Below are 12727 nucleotides of genomic sequence, written 5' to 3'. Positions count from 1 at the left end.
CCACCTACCAATACCAATCAATACCACCTACCAATCCATCCATCCATCGGTTTCATCTAACTGTATCTTGCCTCGTTTATTTTCTCTCTTGGTCCATCAGTGTTTTTTCTGGGATGGTTTTCCCATTGTTGTTTGCTATGCCTCCCAATTTAAGCATCATCTGGGAATTTAATTAATGTGCTTTCTACCTGCTTTTCCAAGTCATTAACGGTGCTTTTGAGCAAACTGGACATAATAAAAGTCCCCGAGGTACTCCTAGTACTGCTTCCCCTAACTAGACAGTGCACTAGATGATGCCTGCTGTGCACAGCTAACAGCTTTCTGGATACTTCTCAATCCATGTGAAAAGGCAATTACAGTGAGCTAGTTTTCAAGCGAGGGTTTGTAAGCCACTGTGTAAAATTATTTACTAGGGTTCAAAGTGACCAAATACTGTACAGGTTTGATGTGTCTGTAATTTAAAATTTAATAAAACAACTAACCCAGCAAGTTCCTTTTAGTAAGGAAATTGTCACCATCCCTGGAAGTATTTAAAAGACGGGTAGATGAGGCGCTTAGGGACATGGTTTAGTGGGCATGGTGGTGTTGGGTTGACGGTTGGACTCGATGATCTTAGAGGTCTCTTCCAACCTTAATGATTCTATGATTCTATGATTCTAAGGAACAACACCTACCCTCCCATCTATATAACTCCTCTACCCTGAGATTTATACAGGTCCACTTATCTATTGTGCATCGTTAACCTGAATGTTAGCTTCCTACTGGGGCTTTTCAAGATTTCTCATTGCTGTCTGCACCCTGCCCTGCCAGGTCCTGTCTGGGAGCAGCAGCACTTTTGGCTAAAGGCCAATGATGGGTTTCTCCTTCAGAGCCGCCACCACTAGCCTCTAGTACCCGTGATCGCAGCACATCGTATGCTAAACACGCCCCGACGGTCCCTCGTGCATCCACACCAGCCTCCCCCCAGGTAGATTTGGTTCAGGCATGTGACTGTGTTCAATAAAACTAAACACAGAATGAACCTTACATCCCACTCCTCAACAAATAGCTCATTAACAAGACTTTTTTTTTTTCATTTAAGTTACCTATACAGAACCATGTCTAAAACCTCTCCATTGTACACATTGCATTATGTAGTACTGTTTATTTTCAAAGGATTGCCCTATATGTGAACAAATGCTCCTTAGTTCCTCATTTCTTCTGCAAAGGACTGAGAAAAAAACCACCCAGAAAATATTTGTAGGATTAGTTAGCAAAATCCTTTCAAGATATGAAGGGAGCTGGAAATGACTTAAAAGCTCTATAGAGCAAGATTGTTAAATAAAGTATAAATTATGCACTATTATGTACCTATCACACAGAGCGGTGTTGCATCCCACAGGGTACTGCATGCTCATTGACGGGCCAAGAACTGCATGTAGATATAGCTATCACCAATTTATAGCAAAGCCTAATGAAGCAGTATTTGTAAAGCACTTGGGACCTTCAAGTAAAAGTATGACTTTTTATTATTTTCCATATTGTAACACTTAGGGGCAAAAAAAGCCAGTCTGGTAACCAATTGCATAACGATTAAATCCAGGTACGTGTCCACACAGAAAGAATAGAAGTGGGTAATTATACATTGCTGACAGGAGGAACGTGAGCTAGAGAGGCTGCACAACTGCCTCGGCTCTGGCAATCCCAAATGGCATTCAGAAAACATTTCAAGGGGATCAAAGCTGCCTCACGGGCGCTATACAAATTCACCATCATAAACACTGAATAATACATTGAACTAATCTGATTGCTATTGACTATTACAGTTGCATGTGTGACCTTGGGCATACATTAATCAAAGGGAGCCGTTCATATTTCCATCCTGTATCCTGCAACGATGAGCAAAACTCATCTCAAGTCTCTTCTTGTCCCTGTATCTCTTTCTGTTCAGTCTGGTGTCACTTGAAAATGGAGGCTGGTATTTGGAGGGAAATGGCTTTTTCTACCCTCTCCTCTTTGTTTGAACACACACGAATGCTCTGATATAGAATAATAAAAATATGCACCTTTTTGTCCACCCAGTGCTCTCTGAACCCAATTTAGCAAGTGTCACAATTTTAAAGAGCATTCGACTTTAGAGTAATTGGTTTCTCAGCAGAGACTATAACTAATCAGAGATGCTCTTTGGAATTTCACCAAATGTGCTTATTATTTACCCTAAGAAACGAGACATCGTTGAAATGAAAGATCCCGTTGCTTTCATGTACTTAGCACAATGCAGTGTATATAATGTGTTGCTCACATGAGGTGCATCAAGGCTTAAACCAGAGAAACCAATCTCTCATCAGTTCCTTTTCCCTTTGTCATTAACAGAAGACAGTGAATACAAGAAAGAGCTGACAGTGTGTTGAAAACAAATTGAATAGGCATTGCTTTTCCTGCATTGATTCTCTTATCCTTCCCCCAAGGCTATGAGATGATACTTAGCGTATTATATTGCAAAAATCTCATGCACATGCTGTCTGGCATGCTGCCTCCTGCCCCAAGTTGGTCTTTGAGTATGGAGAGCCTTCCCCCGGGGCATGTTTAATCCCAACAGCAGAGCTCTCTCAAAGCTTGCTGCAAAAAATATGAAATCAGACAATACTTGAAAATAATGTAATGAGCTGGGTTTGATATGGTTTCAGACCATTGGCATGCAAATAGATTTCTTTAACAGCCTTATTCCGTTACCTGAGAGCTAAGCATGACAGTCAATAATTTAAGGTAAAGGACTTAAAGAGGCTGGGATTATTCCCCAAGCAAGTGTTGTAAATGCAGACCATTTATATTTAAGATAGAATTTAAACAAGTTATGGTAATACTAATACTATATGAATAATTGGCTCTACAACCACAGGTATCTGCTTTTTAAATCTTTGATTTAAAAATAAATAAAATTTTAAAAAATCTTGCAACGCTTTTACTGAAAACTCTCTTTGTGCCTTGTCAGAGAGTGCCAAGAGGGAGGTGCTGAAGAATACCTGGGCATGAAGGAGAACTAAAGAGGAAAAGGCTGTATGTTTACTCCTGACAGTCAAGTAGTCCTCCCTCCTGGCAATGCAAAAAACCACTGAACTTAATTAAGAGGGCCCATTTTGTCTACAAAGCCTTTTACGGTCCATGGCCTTTGCTCAGATACACTTACTTTTTCCATCAGTCACATCAGTACCTCCAGGTTGCTGCAAAGCGTCGCCAGGGGACCCCCTGGAAGCTTTCTCCTTTATAAATTTTTCACACCGGTTCTATTACCTGGAGTGGACTTCCACTCCGTAAGAATACAGCCTGATCCCCCCAGACCTTTATCAACCCTTGGTGCATATGCCACGATGAAGAAAAATAGTGCATGTAGACCACTCTTCCTCCTTTTTTCATTATGCAGCAGCTCTTCAGCACGTAAGAGAGAGTTTCAGGACAAATTAATGGATATTTCAGGACATCCGAAGAGTGGTCTTAGAAAGATGCACTGAGTTTTGTAAGGAGAATCTCAAGGCCATATTAATCCCTTGGATCTGGCTATGAATGGCCACTGGAGTTGGAGGAGAAATGTTAGGTGTTGGACTCCCTTGGAAATGAAAACCAATTACAGAGTTTTAATGTCTTTGTGGGCTCTTATCCAAATGACTCAACACAAAATGGTCACGCATTGGAAATCACACTGCAAAAGTATTTTTCTTGTCCCTACTAACTTCCCTCCTCACATCCCACAAGGAAAACTTAATTCAGCCCCCATATGGAAGTCCAAAAGGGAGGATTGCTGGCTATTGCAGATAGGGATGTTTCAAGGGGAAAAACTAACTCTAGGAGAGAGAATCCAGGAATTCATTCTCCTGAAATCCAGGTTCAAGAAATAATTTAAAAGAATGGCTGAAGACTGCGTCCTACAACGCCTGGCTATTTTGTACTCCTGTGAGTCAGACAGCTGATCTTTTTAAAATCTGCTCTCCCTTCGCACCAGGAGAGGCTGGAGTTAAGGAACCTCAATCTCACACAAGTTTAAAGCCAGCGTAACTTCTGACTCTTGTGGGTGTTACTTTTGATTTATACTCATGACGTCGAGAAGAAAATCAGATCAAGGGAATATAAATCAAACAGAGATCAATACTGAGCATCAAGGTACTAATTCTATCTCCTGAAACAGCCCTTACAAGCTGCAGGAGGCCAGGAGACAATTCCCCCGGCGCAGGCACAGCAGATTTATGTTGAGCTCAGGTCCTGGTGCAGGGGAGATGTTGGAGGTAGAAGGGGATGGGTCTGCACTGCATGCTATTAAGAATCTGTGTCTGTCTGGGCTGTCAAACAGTCTGTAGGCAGCTTTGGAAGGTTGTCATAAATCAGCGCATCCTTCCATTGGGGACTGGTGATGCGAGCCAAGTTGGTTTAAAATTATCTTTCACTGTGTTTTGCCTTCAGGAACCACAGCAGAACCTCAGCCTCATGCTCCTCCTAATGGAAGGACCACAGGATAAGAAATAGTAGGTGGCTGAGAGCTCTTCCCGAAAACCAAACTCTCCCAAATGGCATGGCAATGTTTTTCTTCATCTTCCTCCAGCGACACGACAACAGTAAAGCTGGTCTTTAAAGTGTGCTGAAATGTTTCGTGACTTGAGCAAACGTGCATTGGCTGGAAAGGGCTGGGCCACAGGTCCATGGGAGGACACGGCTCAGTGGTTCAGCGTGCTCTGTAAGCAGCCCACGAAGTGCCGGGCAGATGTTCACATGAGCCAACAGCTTGTCTGGTGGAGTCTTAATTTGTTTTTAGGAGACATATTAAAAAGGATGAGGTGATTTGGCTGCTTTATGCCAGCACTGGTAAATGTGACTATATATATTATAAAAGTCTGAAATCAAAGGGCTCTGAAGTGGAGGAGTGGGAGAAGCATAGAAAATGGGCAAATATTTCGTACGTTAGAAAATTTTACAACTTATTGATCAAAGCACAAATTCTGCAGTTCCTTGCTTTGTAGAAATTTGCAGAGAAGTGTGATTGAAAGGGGAGATTTGTTTGGGGGCGTATGGGGGGCTGGTCGGAAGAGACTGATGGCGTGTTAATTTGCAATAGCTGATAGCATAATTAAATAATAAAACTCCCCAAGTAGTAATTATAGGACATGTCAAACAGAGTTATAAGGCAGGAGGCCAAAGGCCAAGTGATTAACCATCTGAGAAGCGTAACAATTCCCTGGAAATGCCCAGCCCAGAGTGCTATTGCTCCAGTGAAATATAATTTAATAAATGCCAAAGAGTAGGACCAGCTTTACGTTTCAACTCTCAGCCGATGGCAGTGCCTCCCATCAGTCTCCCAGTCTACATGGAAAAGAGTCAGGGGAGCTGCCCAGGGCCCTCATTATGAGGCTGAGCACACGATTTCTTACTTTGTGCCTGTGAAGCCCAGCCTTCCCTTGACTCACCTCCTTGGAGCTGGGCTATGGTACCCGGCGTGACCACGTCTTGTCTACCCCAGCACTAGCTGAAGCTGGTGCACACTGAGCTGTTTGATTTTGCTCCAGACAGGACCGGGAGCGTTCAGTCAGCTGAAGATGAGATGTGTTTTAGAAAGCTGTTCTTCATCGTCTTGTAGCAATTGCAGCAGGTGCGCAATTGCATCTCCTAGCAAAGGTGTGGTGTCTTACTGGAATGTATCTAAGATATCTACTGAAGCACACACTGAGGATAATTCCCATTGCTGTAGATTTCACACAGAGAAGTTTCTACTTCATTAGTTCCAAAGAAATAAAGGGAAAAAAACCCCTGATCTCTATCTCAGTACAGAGATACATAAAATTGTATTTTCCTCTGAAAGTCATTCTGTCTGCTGCTTCAGGAGCAGAGGCAGTAAACCCATTAATGAACTAAGATGCCTTGTAATCATTCAGGCTTCAAGAACTAGTGGTTGGGCTGAGCTCAGGACCGTGACGGTTTTTACCCATTACAGGTTAGTACTCCTGATGTACACTTGGACACCATTTATACAGATGCCAGTCTTCTGTTGCTACCCCGCTGCTAAACATACATAAAAGGTCTAAAGTAGTTGCTTTTTAATTTCATTTTATGTGCCTCCTGCTCAAGGAATAGGAGTTCTTGACTTACCTTCTTTAAACACTTTGCTATTTTTGATATCTCTCTATCATCACCCCTTATTCCTCTAACGTCTAAGATATATAGTTATAATCTTTTAATCTCTCCACACACTGCAGCTCTCTGTTCCCTTAATCATTTTCACTGCCTTCCCTAGACCCTTTTTATTTCTGCTCTATCCTTCTGTAAGACTGGAGAGCAAAGCTGAGCAAAGTATCCATGCTGAGGTGTCACTTCATATAAAAGCTATGTAATAATTTTGTGCTTTCATCTGGCTTTCTTTTAATGCAAATGAATATTTTGTTTGCTTTTCTGGCCACCGTTTCTTATTGAATAGGTGTCTTGTTGGCAATGATGCCTTGTTCCTCTCCTGACTACCTACAGTTAATTTAACACCAGTTCCACATATGAGTAGTTTAAATCATTTTCTTTTTCCTTTCGGTATGCTTCACCTTATGCTTGCTTAAACTGAGCTGATCCCTGAAATGTAGTCCAGCTAGCTCGTTAAGACACTCCTGAAATGATTTACAGTTTTATTGATGCTTTTGGCAATCTAAATTGTTATTTTGGCTCAATGGTAGGGCTGGTCCTGGAGCCTCACACCACTAGCCTTATCCTGACACGGTTATTACTCTTTCCTTCATAAGAGAACCGATGCCCATGCAGCTGCTTACCCTCCCAAGAAATGTTTGTAGGAGACTATTTAAAACCTCATTGCAGATGGAAATTTTTGAAAGCTACTGCCTTCTCTGCTGTGCTGCAGGAACACAAAAGTGTAATAGACTGGAGAGAATTTTTTTTTTTTTTTTTTTTTACAGAACAGTACAGTTTTGTCCATGAAATAACATTAAGCAGCATTTTATAACTACCATATTTTTAGCTCATTTATTTAATTAAATTGAGTATCGTTTCTCTTCACTTTCCAAGTGTGTCCTAATATGAGAAATTTGCACATATTATGTACCTGACACTCCTTCAGCATACTATGCGCCTGACACTGCATAAGTAAGCTTGTGTGTTTACCACTGACTTATGGTATAACCTCAGAGAAGTAGCACACTTCGGCTCCGTTTCCGTATTTGGATAACACAGATCATGATATCGACCTTTTTTTTTAAGTCCGTTGAACCCATTCACAGCAGCAATAACATAAAGATCTTTTCCTCTAACCACGTGATGCATGCAAGTGCTACCACATCTTTCTATTTTTCTGTAAAATCCACTCTTAGATCATCATAATACCAATTTTCCATTAACCCTACTGACTGTAAATAAACATCAGTGATAGACGGACACGTATTTTTATTTGCCATTTGAAAACATTCGTAAACACAGCCTTATGAGCATCCAGGGAGGCTGTGTAGGCACAAGAGCCTGCCCGTAGACTTCCAAGGACCACGGCACTCACCGCCTGCGTAAGCCAGTACATGTTAAAAGTTCTAGGTACCTGCTATCTGAGGCTGCTTGCTGCAAGACCTTTGTCTCATTTCTGGAGTGTTACCGAACAAATTAACATTAAAAAATAACCAGTTACTTGAATAAGTCAAATGTATTACTAATTTCAATGACAAAATTAACTCCTCACTTTAATAGGTAATAAAAATGCCTGCCTTCCTCTCCTTTCACCCACAATCTTCCTCAGCCTCAGTTATGAATCACTTCGTTGTTCCAGCAAAGTGGCAGAGGAATGCGAGCTCCTATGCGACTTCCTTACCGTCTGTATGTGCATGTGCATAAGAAACCTTTTTCTCCTTCTCTGTTCTCTCTTGGGTCTTATTAAATGTGGCACTCCAGTCCCTTGTTGTGGGCAAGGCTGGTGAGGATGGAGGAGCTGCTCCACCTGGGTCTAGCAAAGAGGTTTGTGGCAGAGCTGATGGCTGCAAAAAGGCAATAGTTATTCCTGGCACAGCAGAGGGAAGGAAGCATTGTGGTATTTACCTCTGTGAAGGTAATTCTGGATTTTTTTAATGTGACAATGAGGAAGGGATTCTTTAATAATGCAAAAATTAAAGAAACTCAAAGTATTATCATCATTGCCTGCTAATAACCTTACAACACGCCTTTTATGAAGTGTGTGCATATATCACGTTTCCAGCTTAAAAACAGAAGCATAAACACCATTAAATGGAAACTTAATTATATAATACTGTTTAATGGCTGGTTTTATGTTTTGGTTGTGTGTTAAGCAATGTTCCTGAATCACCTATCTCTGCAAGTACTGAAAAAAATAAATCGCTAAATATGTTTCACAAATGTTTACTGTGTAAACATGACAAGAAGTCTGCAAATACAGGAAATTTATTATGGGGGCCAAGCGCTTCACTTGTATGGTGGACACTTTAAATACCCACTTAAGTCTCAAAACTGTATTTTAGGAGGTACCTTTCCAAACAGGGAAGTTTGCTGAGCTGCATGCCAATGATCAGGCAAATAGGCAACCTAAAATAAATGCAAAGGCTTGTTGAAATTTCCAACTCTAGAGCAGGCAGTAGAATAAATATGACATTTAGTGGAAATAGGCTTCAAAATTCAGCATTTCTTTGTTATTAAGGATACCGAGACTTTCTGAAAGTTTTCCTCTTTTCTCTTTTCAAGCACAGAGAGGCAGAGTGTGTAACCCTGTGGTCCTGGCATTTAGAAAATTCCACGTGGCAGTTTTGGTTTCTGGGAGATGGTGAACTATTCAGAACAAAATGGAGTTTTGAAAAGCCAGTTTTTCCTCTGAAATGGAAAGTTCAGGTACACTAGCTGGCTGTATTGAGTACTTGGTTACTGGCTATTACAGTCTAAGTGCTCCCCCATGTGTTTGCTCTCATCTTTGTGATATAATTTTTGGCTAGAAATTCCCTACAAGATTAACAAAAAAAAGCTGGGGGAAAAATCAGGAGATTTCAGCAAAATTTCTAGCTCATCTCTATTAAATACCAAATGTCTCTCAGAAAAAAAACTACATGTTTCGGGTTCTTAGTCATGGTCACACTTCTGTCTCTCTGGTCTTTTAGGAATCAGTCTCAGAATTGCTCCACGGGTGGATTGAAGCAGTTTAATTGCAAGATCAGGTCTGTGTGGGATGGGAGAGGTGCTAGTGGGGCTGTCATCTCCAGCTCGGATGCCCCCAGGACTCCCCGGTGACTGGAAATAACCCAGAGGGAGTGAGGAGGCAAGGGAGCATTTTTGCCTTGTCTTGGGGCTCAGAGAGGCTCTCAGGGAAGATCCTGTGAAGAATAAAACCCTTCCTGCCAAGAGCCTGGTCCAACATGCTGAGCAGTGAAGAAAGCATCATAAATTGCACACGCTGGTCATTTGTGCCACAACCAGATGTCTCAGTAATCCATCAAAAATTAAGCTGTAGCTGATAAACTTTCTTTTTTTGTTTTGTTTGCTGCTCGTTATTAATGATGGCTTCAGGGGAGCCACATGCATTTGGATAACAGGAGTGGAAGGTTTTCAAGTTCTGATGTAGTGTCTGTTCTGGAGGAACAGAAACAGTTTACAAATTCAGGCTAAAGTGCGTGCTGCAAGTTACCTGACACAGCCGTAGGTGAAAGGCATATATTTCTGAATTTTCTCGCTGATGTTCTCCATTGATTTTTCTGAGACAGCCTAGGCAAATCATTTATACTCAGTGCCTAAGTTTACTCATGCCTTCGATGAGCAATGTATGATATAAAGTGACTGCCTCTCACAGACCCCACGAGTCTTTAATTTATGTTTGTAAGGTGACTTGTGTTGTTTCGCTCGAGAGTCTGTAACTGCAAGACGTTACTAATAATTCAAAAGCAACAAGTGGCATGAATGAGCCTTGTACCTGTGGATAAACATTTAGATTTGTAGCTAACATTTTTCACCCATGAAAATAAAAGTAAAGTTTGCAATTCCAAGTCCTTTTACCTTGGAAACCCCTTCCAGGGTCTCCCCCTACCCAGGCATTACAAGTTCTGCTTCTGTCCTGCAGACTCCAGCTTCCTGTTCCTGAGCACAGCTTGGTAGAGACTAATCCCTTCCCTCTGCGCGGTATTGCAGGGATAATTGTGCAGATACTATATGTCTTTTAGCAGACTTATTGGAATATCTTGCACTACCGTACAGCAGATCTCTTTTATTTAAAAACTTCAGATGGAGTATTTAACATTCTTTTTTTTTTTAACATTCTTCAATCGATTCACTTAGGCGAATTCCTAAGCAGATGCAAGAATACATTTTAGTTGGATTTCAGGGCGTACTTATTGCATGTTAAATACCGCTAGGCGATTATTTAATGAGGTTTAACAAGTATGTAATAGATAGATTACTTATGACCTAGATGTGAAACCTCAATGAATATGTTTAATCAATTGGCATTCAATTAACATACATTAGGCTTTTCCTGCAGCACGGTGCTTTATTTTAGCTGTCTGGTTAACAGACCAGGCTTGCGTGCTTTTTAACTACTTTCTGTCCATAATTTTAGGTCCAATATTGTACCTGTAATAAAAAAAAATAAAAAATAATCGCAAACATGCTCGTGGTGAGTTTATTGGCCTGTAATTACCCATTTAGACGTGTAAGTCCCGTTTGGTGCATCAGTATACTCCATTATCTTCTCTGCATTCACAACTGTAGGGACCTTCCTATGCCCCAGGCAGTTGGGCCCATACCTTTCTTCCGATACAGCAAAAGAAACTAGCTAGTCCCTTCTTTTGAATGTCAAGATTTTCACTGGCTATGAAAAGGTAATATGGGATTAAAGTGGAATATAAATGAGCATTGCTGATGGATGTCTTAGGGTGGAATTACTCTCTTGAAACATCACAAACAATCCAGAAACTCCTCTGCATCTCTGTAGTGCTACAGTTTAATTAAAGCTTAATAAGGAACAACAAATTTGTGTGGTTCTTCATCCAGTTGTATTCATTAATTTACGTGTAATTTGTGCTTTTTGTTCTCATCAGCAGTAGAAAAATTGCCTCTCTCCAAAAATTGTCAGAAATACATAAAGCACTATTAAATAATGTTGAAAGCAAGCTTAACCAGGAGAACTGATGAGAAAGGAATTAATTTTCAGCACCACTCTAAAAGTGCTACAGAGGCTGTGTAGCATGTGATGTCTTCGGTTTCCTGTAGAGATTTGGAAACACCCTTGTCCTACCTCCATGAGTACAAACAGCTAAACCATTTGCTTCACGTGGTTGAAAAGAGCGGAGGAAGGTAAAAAAACATGGGTAATGCTGAATAATATTTTCAGTAAACTGGTTGATTTTGCTACAGAAGTGTGTATCTACAGCTTACTCCACTCAAGCTGTTACATAGAGCTCTGCAGTACAGTTTCTAAACTCTGTCCTTTGACCCCAGTCTAATTCCCCGTCTGACTTTATAGGCTACACATCGCCATGTGCTGCACAAGGAATAAGGCAGAATTTTTGGAAAAGGGAAAATGGTTTTGTGAAGACAGAAGCCACAGTGGGAGAAGTGAGAAAACGACCCAAATCTTGGCGTACTTCTAACTGGCTTAAGAATACATAAAATACCAATTTCGGTTCAATTCCCCATCGTTCAAACAGATGAAGCTTCGGTGCTCTCTGAGGGAAGAGCTGGAGTGGAGGTTAAAACGTTGCAGAATCCTCACACATACTCTCTGCACATCATTTAAGACAGACCGTGTGCCAGAAGAATCGCTGTGTCCAATTTTAATTCATATCTTTATGTTGGAGCTGGTTTCTTTTTGGAAATTCTGTGACTGGCTAATTTGCCATGTTCTGCACTTACAAGCACTGCTTTCTAGCACCAAATCTCATAGTTCCAGGCAAACATTGGTGTCAAGATCTGAAGGGCTACAAAGCAAGAAGATACATTTTGTTCTGCAGAAAGGACACCCTGCAAGATTAAAGTAACTGGATTTTGATCAGCATTTCCCATTTGCACTGGGCTCTTTACGAATTGAAATGTAAAAGGTCAAAGCTCCAAAAGCATTTTTCATTTCTAAAGAGGTTTGTTCACCACTGTAATTTAATAGCCATGCCAAAGCTGATAAGATTTTGGAATCTGTCCATGGCGTGTATTGATGTCACAGGTCAAAAATAAAGGCTTCAATGTAATTTATTTCTCCAAGCACAGTGAAGATAATAACTCAAGCACAGAGCAATATGTTAAAACTAAATTATATTCAATAAAGATGACTTATGCCAGTCTTCTAAAAACTAAATACACTTGGCTCAATTCAAATGTGCTCATTACTGTGCTATAGTGGCCTCCAAGAGGTACTTCAGCATTGCACAGTGGCCAACGTACGGTTCTGGATCTAGGCTGTGGGGTTTGAGAGCACTGCAAGGGGGAGGAGTTTGTTCCTCCTTTCTCTGTTGAAAATCTGACTTGAGGGAGCATTTTCCTGTACCGGCTTCTCCTTCTGTTTTGCTTTCTGCTGGATGGAATGATGCATAAGAACAAAAATTTTTTCAAGGGGGAGGAGAGCAGATGCTGCACACATAGCTTCAACTGGCATGTCATGCTTTAATGCGCAGTTAGGGATGGGGGAAGGGGGCACTTTCAAAACACCGGGAAAGAAAATTATCAACAGAATAGGTACAGCAGAGGCAGCCAGGTATAGCGTTTCCTCTACTACCCAAACTGCATGCCAAAGTAATTTAAAGCATCT

This window comes from Pygoscelis adeliae, unplaced genomic scaffold (assembly GCF_000699105.1).
Source record: "Pygoscelis adeliae isolate BGI_AS28 unplaced genomic scaffold, ASM69910v1 Scaffold72, whole genome shotgun sequence".
NCBI classification, from domain to species: Eukaryota; Metazoa; Chordata; class Aves; order Sphenisciformes; family Spheniscidae; genus Pygoscelis; species Pygoscelis adeliae.
This window is presented reverse-complemented; position numbering follows the sequence as displayed.